We start from the raw sequence: 9,969 nt of genomic DNA on the forward strand, positions 1-9,969 counted from the left end.
ATCGATGAGCAACACAAAGCAGTAACCAAAAAGCAAGACATCGTACAACCAACAAACATGCAACTGCATCGTCAAAAATCAATGCCCCGTGAACGGTAACTGCTTAGCTAAAAACACCGTAGTTTAAGAAGCCACACTGACAACAGACGACGAGAATTTACCACCAAAAACGTACATCGGTCTCGCAGAAACAACCTTCAAAAAGCAATATGCTAACCACAAGAAATTGTTCAACCACGCCAAATACGAAAATGAAACCGAGCTCTCGAACGAATTTTGGCGGCATTCTCGTAACCAGACGAACCCTAAAGCTACGTGGCGAATATTAAGAAAGTGCAAACCGTTCAACAGAAGTAGCCTGAAATGTGATCTTTGTTTGAACGAAAAATTTGAAATCTCTTTGCGTAAAGACAATTTACTGAACTCTAGATCTTAACTGATCTCAAATTTTTTTTTTTTTTCTAAAGATAAAATATATTCTTTATAAGAAAATCAATGAAAATGTTACTCCTTAGCGGAATAGAGAAAAATGTGATACTAACAAAGCACAGTATAGAAAAGTTATATGATGTGAAATTTTACAAAAAAATATCTAGAAGAAAAAAAAAATCAAATATAGCCTACAGCTTCTGTCATTTGAATGTCCATTGATTGGTCAGGTGCTTTCTTTGGAGTCCTACTTCCTCTGACACAAAGCACAGTAGATCGAATCAGTGCAAAGGAAAGTTTTGTTCTGATAAAGTTCAGTGTCATTGAAAGAAGTTCATCCCTTTTCTCAGACATAAGTAAGGCTAAAGCCTTGATAAAGATCCGAGCCTCTCTTCCTGACCCCCTAGTAGGGGGAATTTTGTTCGATTTTTTGGAATCGCTTGACTGTTTTGTTAGAAGCACTTGTTATACATTTTTGGAAAACTAAGGGGTAGGGGAATCGAAATTACTATGTTTCCAATTTTTTTTCGGACACTTTGGTGTGATTTTCGGACAAATATGACGGTCTCAGGCAAAAATCATAGGGTTAAAAATTAATGAAAATTTTAGTTCGAGAAAACGGAGACCTGTTGTATATTTTTGGAAAGCTCTCAAAAAATTAAGATTAGAGATATATTGCAAGTATAGGTGATTTCTGTACCTAACTCGAGATATTGAGCTCCAAAAAGCGCAAAAACTGGACAAAATAGCTGTTTCTGGCTGAAAAACACGGTTTTCAAGGGTTAATATCTCGAGTTAGGTACAGAAATCACCTATACTTGCAATATATCTCTAATCTTAATTTTTTGAGAGCTTTCCAAAAATATACAACAGGTCTCCGTTTTCTCGAACTAAAATTTTCATTAATTTTTAACCCTATGATTTTTGCCTGAGACCGTCATATTTGTCCGAAAATCACACCAAATTGTCCGAAAAAAAATTGGAAACATAGTAATTTCGATTCCCCTACCCCTTAGCTTTCCAAAAATGTATAACAAGTGCTTCTAACAAAACAGTCGAGCGATTTTACAAAATGCCCTCTACTACCCCATTTGTGGTAAAAATCAATGGGGTAAAGGAGCCACCTTCGACACGAATAATTCTTTCGTTATATTGGCGCTTTTTCTCTTTCTCATTGACATCAAACATGCTTTGGGGGCTCTTCCTAGAGTACCTTTGAGCATAGGCATTGAATACCCGTACGTCAAAAAATGCTCTCTGGCCTCTAGTCCAGAACCCCATAGCACTGATGTCAGCCCGTGCACCGTCTTCCACAATGGCTCCTGGGTGAAGGTGTTCCCCTGTAATTGGCTCTAAATTTGGTTCGATTGAAACATCCTTCTTCACGTCGCTCAAGAAATGTGCAATAGTGTCCCTGATTTCATTGTGTCTTTGGTACACAAATCCACCCTTAGGGCATGATAGGGCATGCTCCACTGAAAATCGTTTTCCACATGCACAAGATGATGGCAGGTGTTTGAGTTGCCATCCATATCTTATCGAAATTGAATCGAAAAATTCCCCCTTGGTTAACACAAAGTTTTCACTTTTGAGGGGCTTTGCGGTTAACCAATTAGATGCCCCTTTGACTTGAGCAAGGTCATTGCTTTTCTTCTCTTCCGGGGATAGAGCAGCTCTTATCTCGGTGAGAGTTTGTTTGTGTTTTAGCTCTCTGTCCTTGAGAATGGCATATTTCTCCTTGTTGTTATTTCCTGGGTATTCCTTTGATTGTGTAACAATGTTTTCAGTAAGAGTGTTGGTGACTTTGAGAGAATTTTCAAATTCCTGTTTAGCGGTTTCTGCGAGGATAGGGATGCCTAGTCCACCATAGCGCACCGGTAAAGCGAGTAGTCGACGTTCAATAGGGCTGCATCGATGTCCTTTGGTGATAGCTGGGATAAAGAGTTGATCTATTGCTGATCTCAAAATGCCGGCACATAAACAAACACTTACTTAATTTAATTTACAGTAATATGTTTCTCAGGTCTATCGACCTCTATGAAATAATCATGCTTAACATTTTACAATTTTACAGTTGTAGGCACACGGTGGGCCCCTTAACCAGTCGTCTTTACAATATTTCATTTTCAGTAACGGGTTTGTTACAGATCTTTTTAAAGTAGAGTTTTGTCCGAGGACTTCCTCTAACCTTATATATCCAGCTGCCATTCTTTTGTAATTTTGTTTTCTCCTTAGCCTTTCTATGCCATTCTTTAATAGTTTCGCGTTCTTTCTTCGAGAAATCGTCGGTTACTCTATATTCATCTTTCTCTAATTTGTGGACTGATGCCAGAATCTGAAGTTTCTCTTCTTCGTTCTTTAGCACGACTTTCAAGGGTCGCCATCTTTTTGTTTTGAACATTTCGTCCTTCCGAGCTCCTATTCTTTCTGAGTTGACAATGTTTACATTTAATCCCATTTGGTTTTGTACAACTTCTTCAACATAATCCTTATCACCTACACGTTACTCTTCTAGGTCTTCATGTTTGTTCTCTCCGAGGTTGTGAGCAATGATATTGTACTTTGTTAAGTTTAACCATCGTTCTTCTTCTTTCTCTTCTTTGATGAAATTCTTGATCGTTACCTCTTGTTTCTTTAGCTCATCTTTAGTAATGCTAGCGTATGTCTGTTGTTGCTTTGATTCTATATCGTAGTCTTTTTTCTTTAGCTCATCTTTAGCGATGCTAGCGTATGTCTGTTGTTGTTTGGATCCTTTAACGACATCATCTTTGTTTACAAGATCGTCGATCTTCTTCTCCAGTCTATCAAGTCTAGCGAAAACACATTACTCATCTTGATCTTTCTCTTTACCTTCAGTATTTGTTGCCTTGTTATTGGTTGTTCTTTGTTTACTTGTTTTGATCTTCTCTAATAATATTGGCGTGACTGTGATGCATTTCGCACATTCGAATCTCCTTACTTGAAAACTTCGATTCTAATGATTGACGTCAATTTTTTTTATGAAGACGCTGTATTGAATTTTTTAAATAAACGTAGAATTTTGTTTTGATAGTTATTTCTAATCAACTGATGAATGCGTAAGCAAGAAACTTTAAGTATTGAGAAGAAATACAACGATTATGTATTAACTATTATTAAATACTTTCAGCCTCTCCACTGTTCTTAAATTGTTCTTATTTTTTGGCATTGTTGAGCCTCATTGTTCTTATAAAATTGTTCTTATAAAAAAAGGTAACCCACAGGGCACCAAAACAGTGGTCCCTGACTAAAGTTGAGAATTGGAAGGAGAACTTGAAATATGTTTTATCTCTGGATCCCTCCTTCGCACCATTCCTTGTGAGTGGATTCACCTGGAACAAAAAAACTAGAGTAGCCCCTAACCGTGGCATCACTAATGACCCAAATACTGTCGCTGAGGCAATCTGTAAAGCTGCTGCCCATAAATTAACCCATATTGAACTGATCCTGGGCCAAATTGCGAACTATTGTCCTGTGATTTCATAGAACACTATTGTTAAAAATTCTACGTCAATCGAATCAATTTGGCAAGTTATACGTGCACACTACGGCTTTCATTCCAGCGGAGTACACTTCCTCGACATAGCTGACATCAAGCTCGAGCACGGTGAACAACCGGCAAACTTACTTCAACGGCTCATGGCCTTCGTTGAGGACAATTTGCTTACCCCAGGAGGAGGAATTTCCCACTACGGTGATCAACCCGCAGAGGAAGAGGAATTGACACCCTCTCTAGAGAACATTGTAGTATTATAGTCCAGTAGAAATTAGGGTCGACCTAGAAAAATTTATTATAAAAGGTTTCTATATATCGTTGGAAAGATAATTTTATCAGCTTTCCAAAAAATGAAACCGGTCAATTTTTTCGTCCTGGGGAAAAAAGTTATGGACCAAACAGTGACAGGTGAAAACCCCCAAATGCAGAAAATGAGTTTTTGAAATATCTTTTAAATCGTCTGTAACTTACGATGTCAGCAAGGTATGAACTTTTGCGAAAAGCTTGAAAATGAAATACTAAAACATAAGAAAAACAAAAATTACAAAAATGCCCAAAAATTGATGATGTCATCAATTTTTACCCAAAAATCAATTAAATGACCAGAACTCCTCTCGTTAATAAGCTTGATATATGAAAATGACTGGGATTAATTGGTCAGCAATTTTGATATTTTCTTTCTGAAATTCATTGACTTGTTTAATTATATCAACTACTTCACACCTTTTTTTAGCAACTAACATAAGCAGCCTCTGTGTATTTGTTTGATATTTTTCAACCGCTTTTTATTGAAGAAAAATCGAGCTTTTTATAGCGAGTTCATTCATTTAATTTTGAGTTCTTTCATGGATTTCATGGAAAATATATTTCATAACTCTTGATATGCATGTGTTTTTACCCTCTCTTGCACTCTTACTTGAGAATTTATCATAATTTTAAAACAAACCAGATATCTACCGTCTACGGCTCTAACTTGGGATGAGTGGTCATATCATGGGATGGTTGACGTTGTGTGGTCTGTATTTTCTAATTTTTTTAATTTACGGTAATATATTTCTCAGGTCTATCGACCTCTATGAAATAATCATGCTTAACATTTTACAATTTTACAGTTGTAGGCACACAGTGGGCCCCTTAACAAGTCGTCTTTACAATATTTCATTTTCAGTAACGGGTTTGTTACAGATCTTCTTAAAGTAGAGTTTTGTCCGAGGACTTCCTCTAACCTTACATATCCAGCTGCCATTCTTTTGTAATTTTGTTTTTTCCTTAGCCTTTCTATGCCATTCTTTAATAGTTTCGCGTTCTTTCTTCGAGAAATCGTCGGTTACTCTAAATTCATCTTCCTCTAATTTGTGGACTGATGCCAGAATCTGAAGTTTCTCTTCTTCGTTTTTTAGCACGACTTTCAAGGGTCGCCATCTTTTTGTTTTGAACATTTCGTCCTTCCGAGCTCCTATTCTTTCTGCGTTGACGATGTTTACCTTTAATCCCATTTTAGCTCATCTTTAGCGATGCTAGCGTATGTCTGTTGTTGTTTGGATCCTTTAACGACATCATCTTTGTTTACAAGATCGTCGATCTTCTTCTCCAGTCTATCCAGTCTAGCGAAAACACATTGCTCATCTTGATCTTTCTCTTTACCTTCAGTATTTGTTGCCTTGTTATTGGTCGTTCTTTGTTTATTGGCCCAGAGCTTTAGCGTACTGGGCCTTTAAAGAGAGTCGTGTTCGTGTGTAACGCTAAGCTATTAGCCGCATTCCGTCATAAAGTAAAAAACCATCCAGGCTGTTTGGCTATAATGGAGAGGCTTGAACAGATAAATAAAACAATAATTGAGATCTGCAGCTTCGCGCTATATTTTTTGTTCGTGAAAGACTATCAGTTTGGTTTAGAACTTAGATTTTCGTTCAGACCGCAATGTTCGTTATTTATAATCAAATCATGCCCAGGCTAGCTCTGAACAACCTGGTTGGATTTCTGCGAAACTTTCTATTAAAATCTTATCGAGAAAGAAGAAGGATGCTTTTATACAATTTCTGTTTAATTTCTTTTTGTCATTCAACCGTGTTGTGGCAACATCTCTCCTGCTTCCAAGTGCCATGAACAATAAGGATTAATTTTTGAAAGGTATGTTGCTTTTTTTCTGGCCGTTAAAATAGATTTACCTCGCTCGCGCAGACAAACATAAAAAGACTCATCAAAAAGTGAGGAACTAAAAAACTTTGTTTACATGCATCAACTTTACAGGCACATGTTCAACTTTTTCGCATTTAGACCTTTTTATTTAAACTTTGTCATCTTTACCCCTGCGGACGACATTTTCGTAAAAATTAGGGCCTTGGTTTGGAATTTCCTTCCCAGACCCCCGCGCTCAATACATAGGATCTATCATCGGGACAGCTTGCTGACAGATCGAGATGTGATTGATGGATTACTTATCGATTCGGATAGGAGATTGATCAAAGATTGATACTCAAGATTTTATAAGCTTATGATTAATTATCGATTATGCATTCGATTTATCATCAATAATATTTTTCGATCATATTGATTTTATCCATTCTTTCTAATGATCGAGCTCTATCGATTTACAATCGATGTACTTGATTGAACTAATACTAGCTCGATAAATATTATTATTATTATCAGCAAAGGATCAATACTCAAGACTTTTTTATGGCTGAATCCTCTATCAATCTCCTAGGCGGCAATCACAAAATATCTTCATTTCGCGTCCTCGTTGGATTTAAAAAGTGAGTCTGTCGGTCGGTCGGTAGTAAAAATTTTCGGGTTTTCTTAAAATTGGTCTGTGAGGCGGTAAAAGGTAAAAGGGCGTTAACTGAGGCGACAGGAGGCCCAATCGCATGTATGTTTTGCGTGGTTTCAGATTATGAGATTTAAACACTGTGACCTTTGACACCTAATGGCACACGTGTAATGATAAACAAAATTAAAATGCTGCGAATGCGCTAGAAATCGCTAACAAAAATCGACAAAAATAAAAATTTCGAGCAAAGGAAACGTCATCAAAACAAAAAGTCCGAAAAATTTACCGACTCTCCGACTCAATTTCACTCAATTTTCAGGAGTCGGTCGGGCGACGTGAAACGAAGATATTTGTGATTGCCGCCCTATCCGGATCGATAAGTAATCCATCAATCACATATCGTTCTGTCATCAAGCCATCCCGATGGTCGATAGGATTGATCACATAGGTCGGGCCATTTTTCAGAAAATGTCTTAGAAATCCCAAGTTTTTCAAAAATCATTTTGACTTAAATTCTGTGTTGCCCCCCTCCCATTTAAAGATTGGAATGGCAGGCATTTGCATACGCTTTGGATATTTTCAGTGCACAAATACAATATGGACAGCCCCAATAGTGGTTTAAATTTTCTTAATTATCGCGTGGATACAAAATAGGGGATGCATAAGATTTTTTATATTGTTGCTGTAAAATCAAAAGGTCTACAGTATTACTGGTATTTTATTGGTTTGATTGTCATTTGACTGGCTAGTTTAAAACGCAGGTCCCAATTTCTCTCAAAAGAAAGTGTTAATAGAGCAACAGTACTCTGAGGCCAGAAAGATTACATCATTTAACCCAGGATTCCCTCTCACCAAACCATTTTCAAAAAGTGACCCAGGAGGGGAGTGGGTTTGAGTCTTCCCTTAAAATTTAAGAATCTTTGTTTTAATCCCGGATGCGTCAAAAAAAGCAGTGGCACAAAACAATTCAAGAGAAGTTTTAACTTTGGCGAGAACTGAGTTTGGTGTAATCAGTGAAAAAATGACCACCCTGGAGAGGGTTTATTTTCAGACAGATACTAATAATCTTTTTTTTTTCTTTACAGTGTCCTGGTCAGTTCAATCAACCTTAAAGGCATAGGCAACAGAAGGTCAATACTGGTACCCAATTTTAGGTGAGTTCTCTGTCAGTTTCACAGATTGAAGTGGAAGAAAATGCTTGAGTGATTCTAAATAATCACACTTTTTCCAAAAACATATTTGACCTTTACTATGAGCGTACTGAGGCCACTTTTTTCATCTACTCTTCAAGCCCTACCAGTTGGTCATATTAGATATGAGAATTTCAGACCTATTTATTTCGTTTGTAAAGGTGACCCTTGATGACCATTTCAGCCCGGGGACCCCCGGGCCTGTTTGGCCCGTCAACCCTGTGGATTTCTACGTATCAGTGTGAATAAAAAACACTAAGAGAATTTTTCTATTGAAAAGTGTTGGGACAGCGAGTCATGGCCTGATGGTCTATTTCCCCAAGATTAGTCAATTATAGTCTGAACCCCTTCAAAAGGGACTTTAAAGTGCAAAAGAGGGGGGGGGGTCTGGGAGAAAAAGCTTCATAGAAAGGAGATGCAACAAATATTTATGTTATATAATTAATGAAACTCCTTGGCAGTGATAAAATTAAGTAATTTTTTTTTGTAGGGGGCTCAATTGCATAGAATCACATCAACAGATCAATGTTGTTTAATTTTAAAACACCCCTTTTAATTGAAGATCTTGAGATGTATACATTTAATATATTGATTTTTTTCTGTTTTAGGTATCATTGCGTCATCATCAGGTGGAGTGCAACAATAGTTATAAATCAGCGAACTTGCATCTATTCAGCTTTCACGGATTTACTTTGAAAACTCAGCTAATCTGGAATCTATTCAGTTTATACGGATTTACTCGGCAAACTCGTTTAACTCTGTTACACTGATTTATTCGCAAAACTCGGCTAAACTTGAATCTACTCGGCTTATATTGATATACTCGGCATCTACTCGGTTTAACTCGGCTCAGATTTATATAGCGAATTCGACCCATCTTACAGCTTACTCAACCAATTCGAATTTCTTGAGTTTGCTCGGTTCAAAAGAAATAAATACATTGATATTGTTATTTAACTCTCATTTCTTGTACCTGTTCCCTTCTAAATTTTTCAAAGCATGATTTTTGCGGTCCCACCGTGCAAAATTTGTGCGAGTAAGGACTAAAACCCGGCCTTCGGAAGCAAAAACAAACTAGATATGTTTTTAGACTCTGGGCCTTCATGCCCTTGGGCCTCTTGTTTGTTTTGATCTTCTCTAATAAAATTGGCGTGACTGTGATGCATTTCGCACATTCGAATCTCCTTGCTTTGTACTGAAGGCAAATCTGTACTTGGTAGACTGGAAGCTCCGAACAGGCATAATGATTTATGATTTTACTTAGTATTATTTCGTTTATAAAGCATTTATTTGGGGTGCAGGATCCATATTTTGATGAAATTTCCGTGTTAGATTTTCAGAAGTTTTCCCCATTTTGTTGCATTGTCAAGAGCACAACCGTACAGATTTTATTTGACATCAATATCGTCAAATTTTCACTTAGTTAAATTTCTCTTGACAACAAGTTTGTTTTCTATGAGATTTACGACTATGTTTATCAAATGACTTTGGAGGTTCGGTAAAATGATGGCCGAATTGCTGTCCCATGTTTTATCACACTGTCCCAAGTTAGAGCAGTTGACGGTAATAGTCTAAGTACTCAAATCTATATATTAATAGCCGTAGTCTGTATGTCATTTTGTTTGTTTGTGTGTCACTTTCGTTTTCGCAAGCAATGTTTTGTTCTTTTGTTCTTTGATTCGCGCCGTTTTATAAAGACTTTGAGTTGTTCGATAAGTTTGTTTTGATTGATAGATTATAATATCTGCCCAGACGTGCCCGAGCCCGCCTCTTATGTTTTTTTCTTTTTTTCTCTCTATTCTTTTGTTTTATGTTTTCGAATGTAATTAACGACCTTATTTGATTTGAGACATTCGAATTCGTTTCAAAACAAAACAAAAAAAAATCTTTCAAACAAAATCTGTTTTAGAAAAGAACAAATTTAAAACATTTAAAACATAAGAATCACACGACAAGTTTGTTGGAACAACTAAACAGCAACATTAACAATACATTCGAAAGGCGGTAAAAACAAGAGATCTTTCTTCGTAAAAAAGGCGACTTATAAACATCTATGTCGATAATTA

General features: G+C 36.8%; 1 long non-coding RNA gene across 1 annotated transcript; it reads left to right on the forward strand.

Annotated features, from left to right (window-relative positions):
• The first annotated feature begins 5,953 nt into the window (after positions 1-5,953).
• On the forward strand, positions 5,954-8,797 carry LOC136819642 (uncharacterized). The gene is made up of 3 exons (XR_010848464.1): positions 5,954-6,073; positions 7,799-7,867; positions 8,512-8,797. It is a non-coding gene; the product is annotated as an uncharacterized lncRNA (long non-coding RNA).
• The last annotated feature ends 1,172 nt before the right edge of the window (positions 8,798-9,969 follow it).

Source organism: Clytia hemisphaerica, unplaced genomic scaffold, assembly GCF_902728285.1.
Source record: "Clytia hemisphaerica strain Z4C2 unplaced genomic scaffold, Clytia hemisphaerica genome assembly, whole genome shotgun sequence".
In the NCBI taxonomy this organism is placed as follows: domain Eukaryota; kingdom Metazoa; phylum Cnidaria; class Hydrozoa; order Leptothecata; family Clytiidae; genus Clytia; species Clytia hemisphaerica.